This window comes from Podarcis gaigeae (assembly GCF_964106915.1).
Source record: "Podarcis gaigeae genome assembly, chromosome: 6".
In the NCBI taxonomy this organism is placed as follows: Eukaryota; Metazoa; Chordata; class Lepidosauria; order Squamata; family Lacertidae; genus Podarcis; species Podarcis gaigeae.
Window position 1 is genome coordinate 13,512,702 of NC_139682.1, and position 22,133 is coordinate 13,534,834.

At 43.6% G+C, this 22,133-nt stretch overlaps 1 protein-coding gene across 8 annotated transcripts in view; it reads right to left on the reverse strand.

Moving 5' to 3' along the window:
• Positions 1 to 22,133, reverse strand: part of GNAS (GNAS complex locus) — a 177,035-nt gene that overhangs the window by 44,188 nt on the left and 110,714 nt on the right. The window lies entirely within an intron of this gene.

A 22,133-nucleotide genomic window follows, 5' to 3' on the forward strand; every position in this document is an offset into this window, starting at 1 on the left:
GAGCGGAGGGACTCAAAAGGCCTTCACCAGTTTCTCCATGGTGGCCATGCCCCCCCCCCCGACATGCAGGTGGGGAGGGCAACTCCGCCTGTGGTTGCTTGCCAGCCAGTCTCCCTCGCCCGCTCGTGGGGGACTCAAGTCACACAACAGCTGCCCAAGCTGTCGCGGCCAGCCGCTGAGAGCAAAGGAGACCTCAAGGGGAGGACAGTGTGCTCAGTCTGCCACTGCCATCTTGAGAGCCGTTTTAACTCGCCAGACAGTGGACTTTCATTGACTCAGTGAATTCAAGTATTTACTCGAATGTAATGCACCTTCGAATGTTAATGTGCACCCTAGTTTTTGTGATGTAATTTGGCAAAAAAGAAAAGAAAAGGTGTGTGCATTACATCCGAGTAAATACAGCAGGACCTTGCAGGAATCTCTTCCTCACTGCTCATTATGCTGTAGCAATACAATACCCCGAGCTACTTTGACAACAATATTTATGCTTCCAACTTCCATCCTACCTCTGCACCTGAAAAGCACCTGAAAAGCCACACCCCAGAGACAGGAGATGGAAGCAAAAATTGGGCTAAAGGTAGATTTTCAGCTGGTGATAAAAGGCAATAAAAAAGCTAGATGGATTCTCCCGTGTCAGGAAGTTCCACTTCACGAGGGCCACAAAATAGAAGACTCCTCCCATACCCCCACCATCTGGCACAATGGGCTAAAGATCAGTTCTACTGACCACAGTGGGTGGGGGCCTTGAAACATGAGTCACGAAACTTTCTTTTACAGAGGAAGATCATGCATAACGACTCCAAACATACAGCCTATTGGGTTCTGTTTGGATAGATAGCTGGAGATACGCTTTGATACGAAAACTGGAGGGCACACCAAAAGTTAGAAATGAACTTGTGCTATGCTCTTCTTCCCTTTTCATGAGCTTGGGAATTTTTGAGGGGATGGGGGGATGAAATCACCAACTCCCAAGATTTAAATTAAGCCACTTTAGGATTAGACAACACTGAAACCCTCCTAGTCAAATAAATAAGGATGAGAAAGATACTTGCAAATTTCCCTACAAATGCATCCACTGCCATTGCATGAAATATGGCTGCACATGTGTCACCGGCACACACTAGCCCAGTTGCCCCCACATACCACTGTTGTCCATTGCACACTTCCTCCACTTTACAAACCCTTATCCATCTGGCCACCTGGATGCTATTTATTTATTTTTTACCACAAGCAGCCAAGTGAGCAGCTATTTACAAGCTTGACCTTACTGAATAATGGCTACAGTACTAATGACAGATTGGAACCTCCCCCCCCCCCAATCACTCTACTTTGTGTGTTTCAAAGAAACCTCTTTGTGCCCCTCTGTGTGTGACTGCATTTTCGATGTAAGGTCCTGCATTATTTAAGACATGAACCACCTCCAATGGCGGCACCACAAACAAGGCCTCCCCAGCTGATCTCAGTGGGAAAAGATCTGTCAAGTACTGAGGCCCCATGCTGTTTTTAGCTTTGTATGTTAGTACTACTGAAATCTTGAATTGGGTCCAGTGGCTTAGAGACAACCAGTTCAGTTCTTTAAGGACTTTCCCTCTTTCTCTTTCTAGGGAAGAGGGAACATTCATACCATACCTTGTACTTCACCTGCAAAGTGTGGCAAATATACCTGCTTTCACCAGAACTACACAAATCAATAACTATCTTCCTGTATAGAACACCGTGTCATCTTTGTATATTGTGATTTGCAGGGGTGGGCAGGTTTTCTAGGTGCCTGCCATTAGCATTCATAAGTAATCACAAGTATTCTCCAATTCTTGCTTACTCATTGGCTTACTGGGAAATTCTCATAAGTAGAAAGATAACAAATGTTTCCTAATAAACGAAACAAAGCTAACCTGCCTTAGAATAGTTTTAAAAAATAATTGAGGGGGACCTGGATACCCAACTGTAGGGAAGGGGGGGGATCCTGTTGTCTAAAATATTGGTTTTTTAAAATTACTTAAATTACTTTTTATTGTTTTAAAAAACTGCAGACTTAAAACAGGGGTTGCCAACCAAGTCAACAGCCTTCTTAGAAAGAAAGTTATGAAGCAATGTATCTGCATTTCCTAAGTAATAAAAATGCAATATCAGGGCTGGAAAAATGCAGTGGCCTTACAACAGAAGCACTAGCTAGCTTCAGGGAAGGTATGCCTGCTGCAAGCATGCCCATATTGTACCACCTAGAAAGTTCCTTATGAGTGGATGAATGGCACTCTAAAATAAAAGCACAAGTCAGAGTTGTCATTTGAGTTTGCTGTTTACCAATTACAGCTTAAGGAAGCCAAGGCTGCTTAAAACACACAGACACACAAACACTACTGAAAGGTGTGTGCATGCGTTACACAATACTGCAGTTAAAATGAGATTCAATTTCGTTAGGACAAAGTTCAGTGCCCCATGAAACTACATGTTTCATAACAGATGTTTTAAATAGGTCATTGCCTAGTAAACCTTATGATTAAAGGTCAAAGAAAGTCAGGCTCTTCCCTGAAAAAAAGTAATACATATATATGGATATGTATTACTCTCTCCACCCCCCGCTACTTTCTTGTTTAGTTTTTAGAAATAAAAATAACCCCTAAAACCTAGGCTGCGAAGTCCCTTACAACCATGCTTTATAAGCTGTGGCCTCGCCGTGTTTACTTTCCTGTAAGCTCAGCAGCACTATTGCATTCCACTTATAGCTGGGGAGAACATGCCTGCTGAGGCCACAGTGGCAACACAGCAAGATCTTAAGGAAGAAGATTTTGTTCATACCAAGGCAAACTGATGCTGCAAGATCATCTTGAAACAATGCTCTTGGCTCACCCTATTATTTTTCCTGCCAGCTCAATGATGCTTATGGTACTGTATTGCAACTCTTTAGAATGTCACTGTGGGAGCTATATTGGAACACTGCACACTTGCTAACAAGCTATGCTGAATATTACATACTCTCTGTCCCATTGCAGTGAAAAGGAGGAGGAAAGAGATTTTCTGCTATCGGAGGAGACAATGGTTTGAAAGGCTGCAGTTTTCCTGGGATGATTTCTCACAGGAACGAACTAGCTAAATGTGTCAACCCAGGAAGATAAACTGCTGTTGCCCAATAAATTAAAAGTATCCATTTACTAGAGTAAGCTTACTCAAGAACCAACACAACTGGAGAATTCATAGGAAGTAACAACAAATGCCTAGACACTCCATTGTCAAATACCTATAAGCTTTCCGTTGTCCCAGAGGTTCATTAACACAGCAGAAATAACTTCAAAAGCTGCCTGGATGCAAAATAACCTCTCTCTGTTATTTCTTTTTGAAAAAGTCAAACAGATGCTAATAGTTATGTGCACATACTTGCGCTATAACAGGTTTTGGCCTCATCGCTCATTTGTATAAGGACAAATCTGCAGTCCTCTGTGGTGTTGCATTTTAATTGAAGCTCACACTATACAAGCCTATCATAAAGGAAATGAACATACCTAGAAATAGATAATGCTATCTGTAGTAACTAGCACATAGCACTATACAAGGGGGATTCTGGGACAGGCCAAAGGGTTTCCCACCATTATAACATTATAAAATGTTTTTATAATGGTTCGTAGGTGGCAAAATTAAGAGTATCTTCAATAATGAAATTGAAAGTATTTCAGTATTTCACTTCCTGCAGCATTTGCCGACTCGTTGGTAGCACAGTTGGCTGCACGGCCTACTAGGAGGGGGAGTTTTCCAGATGTTCCTATGTGGTTTCAACTGGAATTATGTGATGCTGCTTCAGACAACATAAAAGACAAGTAGTCTTAAGGATGCAGGCAAGATGCTTTCATTCCTCACATGTTAACAAGGCAATCCATGTTTTCCAGCACTGTATTCAATGAATTTCTGTCCCCTTCTTAAAATCTGCTATGTGCTTTCAGAAGTCCTTGCGTTACCAGCAAAGAAGGAATACATTTCAGGCTTTCATCTGTGGTGCATCAGATAATCAGAACCCATTCATTCAATTGTTGTAACTCTCAGTCTACAGACTTAAGAAAAAAACATTCAAGCATCCATTTGATTCCACATAGCTATCAGCTCTATTAACACTTAGCATTACCGGCCTCATGATGGGAGTTATGAACAAGGCCTCCAGCCACTTCACAGGTCACAAACGTCCTCTTTCCATAACTTGAAAGACATCACAAAAGGCACAGAAGGAATGAAATTCTCTTCATTTATTAGCTTATGAACGTAATAATAAAAAGTAAGATTTTAAGGCAATGTATCGTCTCCCCACCAGAAGGGATAACATTCAGAAATAAGGAGCACAAGTCTGCCAGTGAAAATGACAGCCATGTGTCAGGAATATGTGTGTCTAAAGGTAAAGGTAAAGGGACCCCTGACCATTAGGTCCAGTCATGGCCGACTCTGGGGTTGCAGCGCTCATCTTGCTTTATTGGCCGAGGGAGCCAGAGTACAGCTTCCGGGTCATGTGGCCAGCATGACTAAGACGCAGTGAACCAGAGCAGTGCACGGAAACGCTGTTTACCTTCCTGCCGGAGCGGTACCTATTTATCTACTTGCACTTTGACATGCTTTCAAACTGCTAGGTTGTGTGTCTAACTGAGGGCTTATCCACACTCCATACCCACAGCTCCATGCCCAAGGATCCTCCCTTTTTTGCTCTGGAGAGTTCTCTACAAAAACCTACGCTGTAAGGTAATTCTGGTTTCCTGTTGTTTTGCCATTTGCTCTGATTCAGCTTTAAATAGGGGGGTTTGGTGGGGGAAACTCAACAACAAAAAGGGTGAGGGGTTGTGCCTGGTTAAGTGCAGAGGAAGGGCAAGTGCAGCTAAGCTCTGGCATCAATAGTATAGGTATTAAATGTCATTATAACTAACTATAAACTCACTCCCCCCCCCTCAGTAATGTGTAATACAACTTTAAACTTGTTCCCTAGATTCATGATGCCATAAGGCCTGGGGGCCGGATTTCTAAATCCAGCCCGCGGACAGTCCAGGAATCAGCGTGTTTTTACCTTAGTTCTCAAACAGAATGTGTTTCGGGCATCCGTTCGCCTCCCAGAACTGTTTGAAAACCAAGGCGCCGCTTCTGATTGGCTGCAGGATCGTCCTGCAGCCAATCAGAAGCAGTGCTGGATGTTCGGCTTTCAAAAAATCATTCAAAAATCGGAACACTCACTTCCAGGTTTTGATCATTCAGGAGCCAATTCGTTCGGGAGCCAAGGCGTTTGAGATCCAAGGTACGACTGTACTCTCAATATTCTAATCAATTATATATTAAAACTATTTTAATATGCATCAATATTAGGTATCTATTTTCAGACCTACCATATCCATTACAGGGAGCATACAGGGAAAACAAATCAGTTTATGAAATGTACTGTGGATCAATTACTCAGATATAAATTCCATATATCACGTAAATCATTAATTTTGTATATATTAAAAGGGCTAAGTGTGCCAGAAATGTTTATTTCAGGAAAGCTTTTCTTTAAAATGTCCATACAAATTTATGCAGTGTTTGGATAAAAATCCATAACATAGCTCAATATTTTTTTCAAATGCTTTTTTAAAGGCATAACATTAAAGCACAATAAAACTTAATTTTCTCCTCAGAGGCTACTAATGCTAACTGGCGTAAGTCTGGCCTGTCGCAGCAAGTGAAACAAGTAATCCAATATTCTATTGAGGAATGTGGTCACTCATATTATTACACACCCCGACCTACCAAATATATATTGAACATTATAATACTGAACACATACTCGTATGAGATCAGATCAAAGCCATTATGATTGAATTTACTTGCAAACAGGAAAAAGGTACATGGGAAATCTTGGATGGGGGGGGGGGAGCGGTAAAAAGGAGGAGTTCTGCAGGGAAACCAACCCACAGATAGAACCTTGTAAGCAAAAGTAGTATTTAGCTGAAAAGTAGATGTAAAATACTATTAATAGGACAGCTGAAGCTGAGATGGATGAGAATCAAAGGGTTCAACTTGTGTTATTTTCATTAAAAAAAAATCCTCAAGATTTTATCCAAACTCGCCTACTCACATTTGTTTCTCAAGAGCTATTCTAAGCATGCATTGCTCAAAGAACGGTTTGTATAGGGAGGACAAAGTGCATGTGCAATTTGGAAGGTAGGAATCGAAGGGGGAGAGAGAAAACGATACACAGAAGCAAGGAGCTAGGAAAAGGCATGCTCTCTTGTGCTTCCTGCAACTTCATGAATGTTTTACCCTCGCTGGTTCAACGAGCACAGAGAAAACGAAGGAACAATTATAACCAGGACTTTCTATTTCCTAATGATAACGAAGGCCCAAAGAGAATTAATATATTTCTTTCGAAGTTTACAGCAGTTGCTTAGCTCCCAATATATTGCTTCCCTGCCCTTGTTTACAGAGTTCAGTACTATTGCAGACTGGTCACAGCGCATGGGAAGTCTGCAAGCTGAGTTTTCTGAGGCATGAAACTACCCCAGGCTACATACATTGTATGTACCCACATCTATAGGTGGCTAGCATTAATTTCGCTGTCACATACATATGGCAAGCTAATCCTTGTAATTTAACTGCACAACTCCAAATGTTTGCCTTCACACAAGTGCTTTACTACCTTTCCCCCAAAGTATTTAAGCTACACCTAAGATGCTTTGTGTTCTCTATAGTCACATCCTAAGAAACGGGTTTCCCTGTGGTGGCGACTACAAGGGCTTCAGTTACTGCAGCTGAAATGGTGATGTTAAAAGTGTGGCAGCTGAGACAGACAGAGCCTTACAATTCTACTACCCTGCCTGCTAATGAAGTTACGTTATACTCCGGTCAGGGTGTCGTATCAGAAAAACGGAACAGCAACTTGGTAAGGGATGCTTCTACAATTTGAAGAAGAGTTTGGATTTGATATCCCGCCTTTCACTCCCTTTAAGGAGTCTCAAAGCGGCTAACATTCTCCTTTCCCTTCCTCCCCCACAACAAACACTCTGTGAGGTGAGTGGGGCTGAGAGACTTCAGAGAAGTGTGACTGGCCCAAGGTCACCCAGCAGCTGCATGTGGAGGAGCGGGGACGCGAACCTGGTTACCCAGGATTATGAGACTACCGCTCCTAACCACTACACCACACTGGCTCCTATTTGATGCCCGCCCCAAGTAGTATGACCCATTCCCACATCTATTTCATCTGGCCCTTAAGAGCAAAGTGTAGCCGGCCAATAGCCAGCTCTGTTCCAACTCCCCTTGACTCCCCAGTGATAGTCAAGGAAGCACCTTGAACATGAGGAAATTTGAGTTTTTATGCTGCTAAGTCCTATCCTCCTTTTTGTCTGTAAGAAGTTTTTCCTTAAAGTTCTCTGTGCTCCCAAACACAGGGTAGAATCCTGCTACCAGTCTGAAATAGCTCTGCAGCATACACACCCAAAGATGAGACCACAGCCTAGTCAAAATGGCAGATCCTGTGTTTTAAAATTATTTACATACTATGCCATCCAAGCAGATGACTCGCTAATTAACAACGCACATACTCAGTTGGCTAGAGAATGGTGCTGATAATGCCAAGGTTGCAGGTTCAATCCCTGTATGGGACAGCTGCATATTCCTGCTTTGCAGGGGGTTGGACTAGATGATCCTCAGGGTACCTTCCAACTCTAAAGTTCTATGATTCTAAGACAGACTATGACAACAGGTTCCTGCTTCAAGGACCTTCCTTTTACTGCCACTCCCAGGCAAATTTCAACAGAAAATTGGGGGTGGGGGAGAAAAAGGGAGAGGCAAGGAATGAAAGGGGTGCAAGTGCAGTTATGGGAACTTAGGCTTTCTTCTAGCTGTGAAACAGCACTAAAGCAGGGTTCAAAATTAGCAGGGCACCAGGCGCATTTTGCCCCTAAAGATTCTCCATTTGTGAGCACCTCCAATGGTCTGGGTGCCATTTTTTTTGTGCCTGGCTGACACTCAAGGTGTACTGAAATGGATGTGTTTTGAAGCCTCCAAGTATATGTTAAGAATAGACAATATGTTACGGAGTTTAACAAAAAAGAGTAGTTTTGAAAACTGAAGTATGGTATCTATATTTTTATTGTAAACACCAAATTAAACATGTATTATCAATTTCTGCTAAAAATCTGATATTAAGAGTGTTGCTTACATGAATTGTGTATTAATTCATGCTTATCAAAATAAATAATAATAATAATAATAATAATAATAATAATAATAATAATAATAATAAAAATTTTTATTTATATCCCGCCCTCCCCAGCCGAAGCCAGGCTCAGGGCGGCTAACAACAATCATCAATCAAACAATCAGATATTCACACATTCTAAAAATATTTCATTATAAAAATCAGTTAAAATCAAATTAATGGCAACTAATTAAGCAAGATTCTAAGCAGGTTGCCAGAGGAGGGAGTCAGGCTGCGCCCTGACCAAAGGCCTGGTGGAACAACTCTGTCTTGCAGGCCCTGCGGAAGGATGTCAGGTCCCGCAGGGCCCTAGTCTCTTGTGACAGAGCGTTCCACCAGATTGGAGCCGCAGCCGAGAAGGCCCTGGCTCTAGTTGAGGCCAGCCTAACCTCTCTGAGGCCTGGGACCTTGAGGATGTTATTATTTGCAGACCGTAGGTTTCTCTGTGGGGCATACCAGGAGAGGCGGTCCCGTAGGTACGAGGGTCCTAGGCCGTATAGGGCTTTAAAGGTTAAAACCAGCACCTTAAACCTGATCCTGTACTCCACCGGGAGCCAGTGCAGCTGGTATAGTACCGGATGAATGTGATCTCGCAGCGAAGACCCCATAAGGAGTCTCGCCGCGGCATTCTGCACCCGCTGGAGTTTCTGGGTCAGTCTTAAGGGCAGCCCCACGTAGAGCGAGTTACAATAATCCAGTCTGGAGGTGACCGTCGCATGGATCACAGTGGCTAGGTCAGGGCGAGAGAGATAAGGGGCCAACTGCTTAGCTTGGCGGAGATGAAAAAATGCCGCCTTTGTTATAGCTGTAATCTGCGCCTCCATAGAGAGGGAGGTATCGAAGATTACACCCAAACTCTTAACGGACAGTGCTGGCACTAATTGCACCCCCGCAAGAGATGGGAGTTGCCCCCTCAATCCCATATCGTCCCGCCCCAGCCAGAGGACCTCTGTCTTCGAAGGATTTAACTTCAACCGGCTCCCACGTAACCATCCAGCCACAGCTTCCAGGCATCTCGCCAGTGTATCGGGGGCCGAGTCAGGATGGCCATCCATCAACAGATAGAGTTGGGTGTCATCGGCATACTGATGGCAACCCAGCCCAAAACTCCGGACAAGCTGGGCGAGGGGGCGCATAAAGATGTTAAAAAGCATCGGGGAGAGAATCGCACCCTGAGGCACTCCACACACCAAGGAGTGGCGCGATGACAATTCCCCCCCGAGCGCCACCCTCTGTCCCCGACCAGAGAGAAACGAGTGCAGCCATTGAAGGACTGTGCCCTGGATCCCCACGTCGGCAAGGCGGTGGTCCAGGAGTTTGTGATCGACCATGTCGAAGGCTGCTGACAGATCTAGAAGAATCAGCAGCCCCGACCCGCCTCGATCCAGCTGCCTACGGAGATCATCTGTTAGGGCGACCAGAGCCGTCTCGGTCCCATGACCAGCGCGGAAGCCGGACTGGAATGGATCCAGAGCAGATGTTTCATCCAGAAACCTACCAAGCTGTTCAGCAACCGACCCCCCCCCCAAACCCATAAAGACTAGACATTCTGTTTTGACGCCCAGGTCCCAGAAGCCATTTGGCTCCTAGCTTTTCTATCCCAGTTTCTAACACTGCACTAAAAGGTCATAAAAACACAGAATTGTAGAGTTGGAAGGGACCCCCGAGGCTGAGAATCATCTAGTCTGGTGGTGGCCATCTGTTTTTGGACTACAACTCCCATCATCCCTAGCTAACAGGGATGATGGGAATTGTAGTGCCAAAATAGCTGGAGGGCCAGGTTTGGCCACCACTGATCTAGTCCAACCCCCTGAAATACAGAAACTTATGTCCAATGTGGGACTCAAACCCACAACCCAGAGATTAAGAGTCTCATGCTGTACTGACTGAGCTATCACACCTAAACAAAGCAGAGAAAACCCAGAGAATTCCCCTTTCCTCCTAACCATGGAGGAATGGTTAGTATATTTTAAAAAACGTATATTTTAAAAAACAGCTAAACGGTGTATTCTGATAATGAAGATCCCGCCACGCAGCCATTTCTTCTTCACTGCTTTTAAGGTTGTGAAGTAGTTACTGGCCTGCCAACAGTCTGAAATTTTTATATGCTCATTGCCAACAGCTTTAAAGCCAGCAGCCTTAGTTATGTCCTGTACCAGCATGGCTACTTAGAGGAAGCAAATGAGGAACTGCGCTGCGCTGCTTGTGCCCCAGCCTTCATTTCAACTGGAAACTGCCATTACTAGCCAGACCGTTTGAATGATTCAACACAAAAGGTGAGGCTATACATCCAGTTCTGCAGGTGCTGTCATATTTATTTAGCAGCTAAATGAGAGGCTTTTTTTAGAAACAGGAAGTGTGTTCAGTGAGTGAGCCAGCCAACCTAGCACTGCATAAAAAAGCAACACTGTTATGCAGACTTTCTAGATCTCTAACAGGCCCTTCCTTATTTCATCCCTGCGCACAAAAACAAGACAGCCTTCCCTGCTTTAAGTCTCTCAGCTGTGTATGTGTGTCTTATAAACAATGTAGGCTGAAGCAAATCTATTTTATAAAATGTGCGGGGTGCATATATCTATATCTATATATAGACACACACACAGTATATATCTTTATGTAACTAAGCCAATATGTTCTTTACTACCAGCTTCAGGTTATAAGTTAATTTAAAAGACTATCAATCAAAGCAAGTCAATAGTTTGACAAAATATTATGAGAATGTATCAAAATATTATGAGAATGCCGGGCGCGCAAGGCTTGCAGACACTCGACCGAAGCACGGGGAGCCCTCCGGAGGGCTCCCTATGCTTCGGGCAACAGGCTGCCGCCCCAAGCCTTGCGCGTGGCGGGAGCTCCTGCCGGGCGCGCAAGGCTTGCAAACACTCGCCCGAAGCACGGGGCACCCTCCGGAGGGCTCCCTGTGCTTCGGGCAACAGGCTGCCGCCCCAAGCCTCGCGCGCCTGGCGGGAGCTCCTGCCGGGTGCGCAAGGCTTGCAGACACTCGCCCGAAGCATGGGGCGCCCTCCGGAGGGCTCCCTGTGCTTCGGGCAACAGGCTGCCGCTCCAAGCCTTGCGCGCCTGGCGGGAGCTCCTGCCGGGCGCGCAAGGCTTGCAGACACTCGACCGAAGCACGGGGAGCCCTCCGGAGGGCTCCCTGTGCTTCGGGCAACAGGCTGCCGCCCCAAGCCTTGCGCGCTCGGCGGGAGCTCCTGCCGGGCGCGCAAGGCTTGCGGACAGCTTCCTGAAGCCTGGAGAGCGAGAGGGGTCGGTGCGCACCGATGCCTCTTGCTCTCCAGGCTTCAGCGAAAGCCTGCATTTGCCCCATAGGACGCACATTTCCCCTTCATTTTTGGAGGGGAAAAAGTGCGTCCTATGGGGCGAAAAATACGGTAAATTAGTTGAGACTTTGGAGCAGGCAGATCTAGGAGAGAATAATCCTCTCCCAGGCATAAAGTTGGTACACACTAGTCCAACCCTCTACATGAGCATTAAACAAAAAATAAAAATAAAAATTGGAGCCTTACGAAATGGGCTCACCTCACAAAAACGATGAAATTGTTGGGTATAATGAAGTCTGACTTGGAACTTATCACAAGCAATGGCTCAAGTTCAGGACGTAACTAAAATTTCTGTCACCTTTCTGAAATACCATAAAATTATATTTTAAAAGGCTGATAAAACGTTAAGGAAGGTTGGTTAGAACTGGAACAGGGACTGGAGAATAGCGAAACCACAAAATTTGAATGTCACATTATGAAGACTAGGTCGGAAGATTTAAATAAAAAGTGTGTAAGAGAAAAATCTAGCCAATGATGGACTACAACACTGGATAAAATAACAGTACCAATTAAAAACGTAATTAATTTTAGGGAATTTATACCCGTCCTTCATCAAAAGGCAGCCCCCAAAGTGGATTACATACACATTTGAATTAAAATATAAGCTTAAAGGCAAACAGAACAGAATACTCGTTAAAAAGACAAATTTAAAAGGCCTTAAGGGAATAAGTTTTTCCCAACTTTGAAAGAACAACAGAACAGCAGTCAGACAGGTCTTCCTGGGGAAGGAGTTTCACAGGCAGGCCACCAAAGCCCCCCAAATCACTCTTTTTGGTCCTACCTCTGAAGGTGCAAGGACCAAGGGGGGGGGGGGGATAATGAAGAAGTCAGGGGAAATCATTCCCTCAATTAGCAAAATGGGTAGCTATCTGTCAACCAGTAAGACAACAAAAAGCGAACATTCTGTATACTTAGAGCAGTACTAGTTTGGTCTTCCCCACAACCCACAAAGGAGGTACATCCCACACATATATTAGAGATTGCATGTACTGCTATGAAGGGGCAAGACTTCACTCTGCCTGGTGGAATCTCTCTGCCACCCTAATCGCTATAGAACACACATAATCATGGGAGATCTAGCCTTGAGAACTCCTTAATTTGAACACAGCCCTGAATAAAAACCAGCAAAAACAAAAATCCACAACATACACACATCCCTGAATTTTTTTCAGGGTGCAATTTTCCTTCAAAATTAAAACTGCTAGAGACAAAGTTAATCAGACTAAAACCAAGAGCGAAACAAAGGATAGGAGGAGAGAAACAAACAGAAACATGTTATTCATGCATTGCAGGGGGTTGGGCTAGATGACCCTCAGAGTCCCTTCCAACTCTACCATTCTATGGTTCTACTTTTTGAAGGAATGTGAAGGTTAGTTAGGCCTTGCCTACGTATGCAGTCAAGCTGATGGGACTGAACCACTTATGACTGTAGGTAAGTAGATTAAAAAGATAAAGGTAAAGGGACCCCTGACCATTAGGTCCAGTCGTGGCCGACTCTGGGGTTGTGGCACTCATCTCGCTTTACTGGCCGAGGGAGCCGGTGTGCATCTTCCAGGTCATGTGGCCAGCATGACTGAGACGCTTCTGGCGAACCAGAGCAGCACACGGAAACGCCGTTTACCTTCCTGCCGGAGCGGTACCTATTTATCTACTTGCACTTTGACATGCTTTCGAACTGCTAGGTTGGCAGGAGCAGGGACTGAGCAACGGGAGCTCACCTCGTCACAGGGATTCGAACCGCCGACATTCTGATCGGCAAGTCCTAGGCTCTGTGGTTTACATTTCTACAAATTCTCCAAAACAGAAAACAAGCACAGACTAGAAACCTCATCTTTTATGTGCTTGTTTTCTACTTTTTTGGAGGGGGGGTATTATTGGGTTAATTTTTTTATTTTATATACTGTACTGTGATCTTTTATGTGACCTGCCCAGAGACCTCTGGGTATAGAGTGGTATATAAATTCAATAAACAAACAACAACAACAATTGCAAGCAGAAATTATTCACCAGATAAGCAAATCTTGTATTTCCCACAATGCTAGAAGTATATAATAAACAAAAAATAAAGTACATCTCTCTGTGAAGAACTCTATGTGCAAGTCTTGAACAGACAACATTGCACATACCACTTAGGTCCCCGAGTCCATTTCCTTGTTCTGGAAAAGACTCACCTCATTATAGTCTGGTATGTCTAACGTTTACCTTGCACATGAAGTTATAGGTGCAAGGGGCTATCTGTGTGAGTGTGATTCAAAAGCTTCCGCATGCTGGGCCTATGAAGAAACGCCTTAAGGCAAACTCCCTCATATGTGGCCTCATCCTTCCCTTCACCTACTATTTGCTGTTTATTTCCCAGCCCCCCTTTTGTGCCAGGGCCAGCTCTCTTCCTTTCGCCATCCTAACGTTTTGAGTTTTTGGTGTGTTTTTTTTAAAGGGGGTTCATGTCCGATCTGGGATACACACTTCCAGCTCAGCTGTGCAAATATCCAGTTGGGTTGGATGAGCCAAGGGGCTGCAAGAAGTGTGGCTCCCAACACATCATCCCTTGCAAAAGAGATTTACTCTTAAAACCCTGACCGTAAGATCAAGACCAAAATCTAGCAGGTGTGCACATACCCAAAATACAGAGCTCCTGTTTAGTTTTTGTTGTTTCTAAAAGTTCAGTCACAACAAAGCAATAAGTATATAGCTATACAGCTTAACTTAAATACTTTAGTGGAAGGATTAACATCCGTGTTGTTATCATGCTGGGTTTTTTTTTTAAAGAATATGTAGAATCATTTTTTTCCCAGCATTCTGATAATTATTTCTTCAGTTCCAATACCAAATAAACTATACAAGCAATGGAACTGTTTTTCTTTTCTTTTTGCAAATCGTTCTGACAATTTCTTACAATATGTTATTTTATACATTAGCACTCTATAGCACATACTTCTTTTCTCAGTCTTCTACCAATGAAGTTGTTATTTCTTCCAGTTTTTGAGCACAGGGGAGCACCTTCTAATCTTAGCAGCAGTAGGAATTCTGTGCAGGCAATAGGATGGAACTGAAGTGAATGGGAAAGGTTTACACATATAGGAACTCCAGGCATAAAAGGGACTGTGCGCATGTTCAAAGTTCTCTAGATTCCAAATTGAAAGAAGCTGCCATTTATACTGTGATTTTTTTAAATCCAGCCAGTTGGGCTATTGAAATGAACAGGGCTCCACACTTCCCACTTGAGTCCACAAATTGTGGCTGAAGTAATGCTGAACAGTTTGGATTATATAACCCTCAACTAGTCTAACAGGTTCTGTTTACGCAGCAATGAAAGGCAAATGAATTCAAGACAAAGACCAGACCCCACCTGGGCAACTGATCATATTTGGGGGGGTTTATTTCAGAGAAGGATAACCTTAAAAATATACATCTGATATGTATTTAGCATTTACACATACTATACCTAAGGACCTGTGAAATACAACAGCCTTGTAGAGAAATTATTGTACTACAAAGTTATTTTACCAAGGAGCTCATTAATGTTTCATATTTCTTGTTTCAGAATTAAATATTGAACACTGTCAACACCACAGCATTTCAAAGATACACATGTTTAAAAGAGCAAACTCCAAGACAGATACTTAGTCTTCAGGTTGGAACTACATTTTCACAACCATTTCTCTGCTGTTAATTGTGAGAGCATTTTTCTGAACTGAGTGGCAGAGACCAACACGGTGTTTTTTGAATGCTAAATAGAAGCATGTTGCTAGACAAACAGAACCCTCCCCAGTAACTTTTATGCTGATGTGATATTGTCAAAAAAGCACAATAAATCTACCAAAATGAAAGTTAACACCCCATGTAATAGCCAGGGTTATTCAAGAACAGTATTTTGTTCCATCTGCTTTCTGTATTATTCCGGGTTTTACCTCTTTTAGACTGTTTTAAACCTTTTAAGTGTAACCCAAGAATATGTTGAGCTGAGTCTCCACTGTTAGGAAAGCTAACTTTGCCAGCACCCACACAGGAAACTTTTCAGCAATAAAAGGAGGGGAATCTGGTGTAGCAAGGCTCCTCCCTACCTCAGTTCTTGCAGTTAGAACAACTGCTGCAGTTGCTGCAAAGAAGAACATAGCACTATGGGTTATTCAGTATTATTATTTAAAGGAGAAAGTGCTGCTTGCCTTTACAAGCCCTTCATGGCCTTCAATCTGACCACCTTGGCTCTACATCATCCAATCCTCATTTGCAAAATACAAAGATTTCGTGCGCGCGCTCTCGCTCTCTCTCTCTCTCTCACACACACAGACTCACCAGTTCTCACTGGTTACAAGGGATATTCAATTATTACAAAAAGATGTTGCTGTCATTTATTAAACATTTGCATTCCTTATTGTTATTTAGCAAGTCACAGCTAATACAAAACCCAAAGCACTTGACTTCAGGAAGTTTAGTAATCCATTACCATATGTACTCAATCTTTAACTACTTTGCATCACTAAACACCAGAATCATCTAAATAGAAGGTCATGCTGAACACCACAGTGTGTCAGGTACAAATTTATGTTCAGCTTACAATTTTGTGCATTGCTATGTAGTATAAACCACATCCTTACTTAAACCCCAGTATCAGTGTGCATGCATTTCAAACTTGGGTTCTCTCTCTTCTGTCTCGCTTTGAGATGGCCTCAAAACTAGTGTACAAAATCCAGGAGGACAGGTTGAGAAACTGAGAGCACGTTATCCAATTCCCACTGTTATGTTTTCTAAAGAAAGTCAGGTTCAGCATTGTGCAAGCTGTCATCAACATGCTTTCAGAGAGGAGGGTATAAGCATGCATTTCACTCAGCTACGGACACAAACACTTCCATGGGTATCTGATAAAACAGTGGTTTGTAATGGCATGTGACTTGCACACTCAACAGAAACCGCATTTGTTGCACACTATATACTGTTTACTTGATTGCTTGAATTTCAGTATACAGTGAAGACATAATCTGCTGTACTGTAAAACTTTACAATACACTAGGATAAAGGTTATCTCCAACTACTCACTGTATTCGGGAAGAGAAATCTATATAAAGTTATAAAGTCATCAATTTTCTCTGAGGAGAGCTCATTTCAATTAATGTGTCCAGGGATTTAAAAGTACAGAGATATTCTTAGGTACCTTACACATAATTAATACACAAGTTCGGTTTTTTCAGTACCAGAGGAATACAACTGATACTTAAATGAGCCCAGGTGAGACTACTGTTTGTATGCTCCAGAGACACACATCAGAGGGCAGCCTGATAGCTTGTACAAGCTGTAGTGGGAATGGCATTATACCACAGCAGCACTGCTGCAAAAATAATTGTCTCCTGCCATGACTCTGCCACCATTTTGTCATCCCCCGACCGGGATTTGGGTCACTGGGGCAGCAGCAAAATATTCCCATACTGTGAATGGTTTTCTTGAGTAGACACTGTGCCTACCAGCTATTTTTTAAAAAAGAGCTGTTCCAGTTCACCGCAAGCAGGGAAGGAAGGAGGCAGTAATCCATAATGTAGCAACCGGGCAAGAGATCATTCCTGTGATAGGTTCTTTTTAGTTTCTTGGTAAGGACATCCATGGGACGCGGGTGGTGCTGTGGGTTAAACCACAGAACCAAATGGGTTGCCGATCAGAAGGTCAGCGGTTCGAATCCCCGCAACAGGGTGAGCTCCCGTTCTTCGGTCCCTGCTCCTGCCAACCTAGCAGTTCAAAAGCACGTCAAAGTGCAAGTAGATAAATAGGCACCGCTCCGGTGGGAAGGTAAACGGCGTTTCCGTGCACTGCTCTGGTTCACCAGAAGCGGCTTAGTCATGCTGGCCACATGACCCGAAGCTGTTCGCTGGCTCCCTTGGCCAGTAAAGCGAGATGAGCACCGCAACCTCAGAGTTGGTCACGACTGGACCTAATGGTCAGGGGTCCCTTTACCTTTACAACTGTCCCATCAATGCAAGGATCTATGCTTGTGAAATGGGGCTTTCTCCCCTCTTTCTCCCCAGTGCCGCCAACAAATTAATTATGGATGGTTAGGGGAAACCCAGAACAGATTTAGGATATGTATGTAACGGTCAGGGGTCCCTCTACCTTTAAGGACATCCGTCAGAGGCAACAAACTGCCCAACAGCTGATATTGCTCTGCCAAACCCTTACATGCATGCAGGAGGAAGCGACATTCATTCTAACCTGGAAATGGGTAGTGCCAACTGGACTTGCTAATTAATTTCTAACTACTGAAGATTATTAACCATGACTTCCTGTGAAGCTCTTGCCCAGTTGGAAGACTCTGCCTCTGGTCTCTATCAGTTATGCAGTGGTGGCAAAGCTATCAGAAGTTTCTTGTCAGAAAGCCAGGTGGTAGCAATTTGTGGGCTACAAATGCCAACCGCTGAACTTCCTTGCGAACAAAAAAAGTGTGAGAAAAATCGTTCCAAATATTTCACGTGGCTGCTTCCAGAAACAAAGTTCTGCAGCACAGCTATATAGCGAAGTTAACCAACAGCAGGAACTTCAAAACTGTTAATACGATTAGAATTAAGTGAACTATGCAACCTTATCACAGGAATCCACATTAACGTCATTATATTTCCTAACTAAAAGCACATGAAAATGCATTTCATGGTAAAAAGATACAAGATTAGTAGGCAGGAAGCAAAATCCTGTATCTTCAGCTGCTTTTGGCATATATAGAAAATGGTGCAAATACTAAGGCAAAGTTCAATTTTTATTCTGAAATAGGGCTCAAACGAAATATTACTGGAGGTATGCAACTAGGACTGAATATTAAATACTGACTCAGAACTAATGCAATGGCCAGTATCTCTTGTGTCTCTCTGTGTTGCTATTTTATCACAGTTGCTGGTTACCTTTTTTCTTGCCTTTCCTCTGAGGAGCGTGAGGCAATTTCCAGTCCTCCTCTTCCATTTGATTCTCACAACCCAAGTTAGCAGGGTTGCCATATTTTGAACTATGGATTGCTATGATGGCTCTGCCCATGAAAAAGAGGATGAGTCTGGAAAAAGAGGACACATGGCAACCCTAGGAAGATAGTGACTGGACAAGGTGGAACTTCATGGCTGAGTGGGGATTTGAACCTTCCTATCCCAGGTCCTAGTATGGCACTCTAATTTTATTGGAACTACAGCAAGCCAAACATCCAGCCGCATGAAAGCAAAATTCAAATTATGCAGTAACACTTAGGATAGAAAGCCTGATAAATAACAAACAGTGCCAGTAACTAAGACTGGGGTATCTTGGTAAGCAGCATCTGTCTAGAAAGCCCTCATCATCATTTCTGGAAGCCAAGTTACAGAGCTCAGATGGAATGCACACATGCTCACTCACTTTCATGAATACTGGCTGCATATTCCTGTAAAGCACATTCAAACTACAATCTGGGTTGCTAGGAACAGCAACTGTGTCAAGGATAAACTACAGAGCCCAGGATTCTCTGAGGGAGAGAATGTGCTTCGAATGTGCTTTAATAGGCACAATATGTACAAGGTCACTTTCTTAGCCAGTGCATATGCCTGTAACCCTTTTATCAAACACTGGCCTCTCCAAAAGACAGCAGTATGCTGTTCACAGGCTTACCCTACAATACGGAAGTACAGAGTATCAAGTAGCTTTCATGCAAGTCCTTAAAAGGTCCTTTGTGCTGCTAGTGTTCTGGAAATCACAGGTTCTTTTAAAATATAAGACAAATTTCTTGTTTCTAACTCTGAAGGTGGCAGAAAAGATGGTGCATTCAATGATTCCAAAGTATTCTTCAGAGCAAAATAAGTAATATGCAAGTAAATTCTGCTTGTGGTGATCTATGCTTGTTGCGGTTAGCAAGCACTCTAAATCATTCAGTGATGCAAGATCAAAATGAGGATTTTCACTTAGTGAGAATTATTCAGATGGTCTCTTTAGTGCAAGTAGTGGAGTAGGAGAGCTGAAAATAATGCCAAAATATTTCGCATCTGGTAAACAATGCACGCCTCTGGTTTCAGATAGTACATGGGTAGGTGAGTCTAAAAAGCCCAAGTCAAAAATTTTCACAGCCCTTGAGTGGCTATGGGGGCTCATTTACCAGAAGTAATATATCGTATTTTTCGCCCTATAGGACGCACTTTTCCCCCTCCCAAAATGAAGGGGAAATGTGTGTGCGTCCTATGGGGCGAATGCAGGCTTTCGCTGAAGCCTGGGGAGCGAGAGGAGTCGGTGTGCACCGACCCCTCTTGCTCAACAGGCTTCGCGCACCTCTCTGCAAGCAGCGGGAGCCCGGCGCTGGGCTCCCGCTGCTTGCAGAGAGTTGCCTGCATACTGAAGCTTGCCTGTGCTGAGCTCAGCGCGTCCATTCTTCGCGCACCTCTCCGCAAGCAGCGGGAGACAGCGCTGGGCTCCCACGGCTTGCAGAGAGCTGCCTGTTTGGGGGCTGGGGTCGGGGAAGGTCAGGCTTCCCCCGCCCCAGCCCCGCGCCTGGGGGAAAAATAATTTCCCCCCCTTTATTTCCCCCCCAAAAAACTAGGTGTGCCTTATGGGATGCTGCGTCCTATAGGGCGAAAAATACGGTATTTAGTGCGGATGCGGGTAGCGCTATGGTCTAAACCACTGAGCCTCTTGGGCTTGCCGATCAGAAGGTCGTGGTTCGAATCCCCACAACGGGGTGAGCTCCCGTTGCTCGGTCCCAGCTCCTGCCAACCTAGAAGTTCGAAAGCACACCAAAAAAAGTGTGAGTAGATAAAGAGGTACCACTTCGGCAGGAAGGTAACTGCCATTTCCGTGTGCTGCTCTGGTTTCGGTGTTTCGTTACGCCAGAAGCGGCTTAGTCATGCTGGCCACATCACCTGGAAAAACTATCTGCAGACAAATGCCAGTTCCCTTGGCCTGTAAAGCGAGATGAGCGCCACAACTCCAGAGTCGTCTGCGACTGGACCTAACTGTCAGGAGTCCTTTACCTTTTTAAAATGTATTTAGTATTAACTCTAGAAGTGTATACTTGCTTCTGACTGTACTGGGGAACAGCTGGGGAAACCCAGCCAGATGGGCAGGGTAAAAATAATAAAATTATTATTATTACTATTAAACTAAGCCTCCTAGACCACAGCCACTAGAGGGCCAGGAAAATTTGTGTGGGTAGACCCCTCTACGCATGTACTATCTGAAACCAACATTGGCTGCCAGATGTGATTTCCCCCTCAGCTCTCCTACTCCACTAAAGAGGCAAAAAATACAGCTGATCACAAACAGGAGGGATAGGGAATTCATGTTTAGACAGAAAGCATATTAGTATTGAGCTGTGCCCAGCTGATTGTTCATATCTTCTTATCTCTTATCCTTATTTATAAGGAATTTGAGAGTAAAATTTTAAGAAGTCTAACTCCTATACATATATGCACAGCCAGAAAACTAAAGTTTGTTTTCTGGTAATAAATCACAATGTGAAGCGATGATTTGTTATTGAGTTACAAATTGTCACTTGTTTTAACTATGGTTTCACGATAACTCAGAACGAAACAACTTTCCTTAACCATGGTTTGTTTGGCGACCTAATACTCACCAAGCTACACAGGAACAAGCAGCTGAAAAAACCCCAAAACTGTTCACCAGACTGTCCCCCCCCCCCAAGATGTCCTCACTCTTAAATCTGCCTGACAACAAGCTCTCTCTTCTCCATTCTCCCAATTCCTCCATGACAAGTTGCCCCTCACAAGTTAGACCCAGTTGCTCTACAAGGAGAGGGGGAAATTTTTAATGATCATTTATGTCAACTGACTAATTCATATACACTTGGCTATCCTGACTGCTAAACCTTCTTACAGCAAAAATAATTAACTCTTCACAGGAACAAAACACCGATCTTTCAATACAACACAAAAAGATACTAGCAGAAAACCTGTAAAAGTCAATCACTCCATTAGAGAAGTAGAATAGAGCTAAGGAATTTGATTATTGAGAGTGCACTTGGTGTTTCTGTGATGCAGGTGGGGTGGGAGGAAATTAGCTTGACTCAGGGCATAACAGGAATGGCTGAAAACGTAAGAGAAGATTTCCCTGACCAGTTTGCACAACCAGGAGCTAGTAACAAGGTGAGGCAATGCCAGTACAGGATGTCAGGCAGGCAGCAAAGAGTAGGCAGGAGTAACTAAGCTTTGGAGAAGCAAACTATGGTTTGTTTGCACATCTAGGAGACAGCAAGCTACAGCTTAAGAGTTATGTACAATCACAGCCAATATTTTAAACTGCTTTACAATAATAACAACATATGATAACTGAACTTAGGTCCAGTTTCAAATCTCAGCTTATCCATGGATTTCTTGAGCAGCTCTAAACATGTCCCTAACTCTGAGTCTGCAGCATTCAATACTAAGTGTATACGCGATATAAGTATTTCAAACTACTACTACTAAGAAAATCAGCACCTCTCACTTGGTGGCAGAAAACATGTTTACAAAATCAAGGGCCACAGAGAAATCGACTAGGATTTTGCCTGACTGCATTTACTGCGTATTAACGGCATGGCCCATCCACTTTAAATGTACTCCTGAACTTCATTTACCATACTGCTTTTAACTCCACTGGAGACAATATCTCTCTCTCTATCTATC